The sequence below is a fragment of the Arachis ipaensis genome, chromosome B5, assembly GCF_059453495.1.
Source record: "Arachis ipaensis isolate K30076 ecotype BB chromosome B5, ASM5945349v1, whole genome shotgun sequence".
NCBI classification, from domain to species: Eukaryota; Viridiplantae; Streptophyta; class Magnoliopsida; order Fabales; family Fabaceae; genus Arachis; species Arachis ipaensis.
In genome coordinates this window covers 121,549,026-121,551,559 of record NC_142440.1, presented here as the reverse complement: position 1 = coordinate 121,551,559, position 2,534 = coordinate 121,549,026, and the positions used below count along the sequence as shown (strand labels likewise).

At 40.9% G+C, this 2,534-nt stretch overlaps 1 non-coding gene across 1 annotated transcript; it reads right to left on the bottom strand.

Moving 5' to 3' along the window:
• Nucleotides 1–704: 704 nt before the first annotated feature.
• LOC148565612 (small nucleolar RNA R71) lies at nt 705–812 on the bottom strand. The gene has a single exon (XR_015884437.1). It is a non-coding gene; the product is annotated as a small nucleolar RNA R71 (small nucleolar RNA).
• Between the last annotated feature and the right edge of the window lie 1,722 nt (nt 813–2,534).

Below are 2,534 nucleotides of genomic sequence, written 5' to 3'. Positions count from 1 at the left end.
ATTTATTTATTCATCTACTAACATCTCTCCCCCACTCACCAAAAATCCGAACCCTCTCTCTCTGAGTTCAGATTTTCTCTTCTTCTTTTCTTCTACTCACATAAGGGAACCTCTATACTTGGGCAAAAAGGATCTCTATTATTATTATTTTTCTGTTCCCTCTTTTTCATATGAGTAGGAGCAAGGACAAGAATATTCTTGTTGAAGCAGACCCTGAACCTGAAAGGACTTTGAAAAGAAAACTAAGAGAAGCTAAAATACAACAATCCAGAGATAACCTTACAGAAATTTTCGAACAGGAAGAGGAGATGGTAGCCGAAAATAATAATAATGCAAGGAGGATACTTGGTGACTTTACTGCACCTAATTCCAATGTACATGGAAGAAGCATCTCCATCCCTACCATTGGAGCAAACAATTTTGAGCTTAAACCTCAATTAGTTTCTCTGATGCAACAAAACTGCAAGTTTCATGGACTTCCATCTGAAGATCCCTTTCAGTTCTTAACTGAATTCTTGCAGATCTGTGATACTGTTAAGACTAATGGAGTAGATCCTGAAGTCTACAGGCTCATGCTTTTCCCGTTTGTTGTAAGAGACAGAGCTAGAATATGGTTGGACTCTCAACCTAAGGATAGCCTGAACTCTTGGGATAAGCTGGTCACAGCTTTCTTAGCTAAGTTCTTTTCTCCTCAAAAGCTGAGCAAGCTTAGAGTGGATGTTCAAACCTTCAGACAGAAGGAAGGTGAATCCCTCTATGAAGCTTGGGAGAGATATAAGCAACTGACCAAAAAGTGTCCTTCTGACATGCTTTCAGAATGGACCATCCTGGATATATTCTATGATGGTCTGTTTGAATTAGCTAATATGTCATTGGATACTTCTGCAGGTGGATCCATTCACCTAAACAAAACGCCTGCAGAAGCTCAAGAACTCATTGACATGGTTGCTAATAACCAGTTCATGTACACTTCTGAGAGGAATCCTGTGAGTAATGGGACGCCTCAGAAAGAAGGTGAATCCCTCTATGAAGCTTGGGAGAGATACAAAGAACTGACCAAAAAGTGTCCTTCTGACATGCTTTCAGAATGGACCATCTTGGACATATTCTATGATGGTCTGTCTGAATTAGCTAAGATGTCATTGGACACTTCTGCAGGTGGATCTATTCACCTAAAGAAAATGCCTGTAGAAGCTCAAGAACTCATTGACATGGTTGCTAATAACCAGTTCATGTACAATTCTGAGAGGAATCCTGTGAGTAATGGGACGCCTATGAAGAAGGGAGTTCTTGAAATTGATACTCTGAATGCCATATTGGCTTAGAATAAAATATTAACTCAGCAAGTCAATATGATTTCTCAGAGTCTGAATGGAATGCAAGCTGCATCCAACAGTACTCAAGAGGCATCTGCTGAAGAAGAGGCTTATGATCCTGAGAACCCTGCAATAGCAGAGGTAAATTACATGGGTGAACCCTATGGAAACACCTATAACCCCTCATGGAGAAATCACCCAAATTTCTCATGGAAGGATCAACAAAAGCCTCAACAAGGCTTTAATAATGGTGGAAGAAATAGGTTTAACAATAGTAAACCTTTTCCATCATCCACTCAGCAACAGACAGAGAACTCTGAACAAAATACTTCTAATTTAGCAAACTTAGTCTCTGATCTATCTAAGTCCACTGTGAGTTTCATGAATGAAACAAGGTCCTCAATTAGAAATTTGGAAGCACAAGTGGGACAGCTGAGTAAAAGAATCACTGAAACCCCTCCTAGTACTCTCCCAAGCAATACAGAAGAGAATCCAAAAGGAGAGTGCAAGGCCATTGAATTGACCATCATGGCCGAACCCACAAGAGAGGAGAAGGACGTGAATCCCAAGGAGGAAGGCCTCCTGGTACGTCCAGTGATCAATAAGGAGTTTCCCTCTGAGGAACCAAAGGACTCTCAGGCTCATCTAGAGACCATAGAGATTCCATTAAACCTCCTTACACCCTTCATGAGCTCTGATGAGTATTCTTCTTCTGAAGAGAATGAGGATGTTACTGAAGAGCAAGTTGCCAAGTTCCTTGGTGCAATCATGAAGCTGAATGCCAATTTATTTGGTAATAAAACTTGGGGAGATGAACCTCCCCTGTTCACCAATGAACTAAATGCATTGGATCAACTGAGATTGCCTCAGAAGAAACAGGATCCTGGAAAGTTCCTAATACCTTGTGCCATAGGCACCATGACCTTTGAGAAGGCTCTATGTGACCTTAGGTCAGGGATAAACCTCATGCCACTCTCTGTAATGGAAAAACTGGGAATCTTTGAGGTACAAGCTGCTAAAATCTCATTATAGATGGCAGAAAATTCCAGAAAACAGGCTTATGGACAAGTAGAGGACATATTAGTAAAGGTTGAAGGCCTTTACATTCCTGCTGATTTCATAATCCTAGATACTGGGAAGGATGAGGATGAATCCATCATCCTTGGAAGACCCTTCCTAGCCACAGCAAGAGCTGTGATTGATGTTAACAGAGGTGAA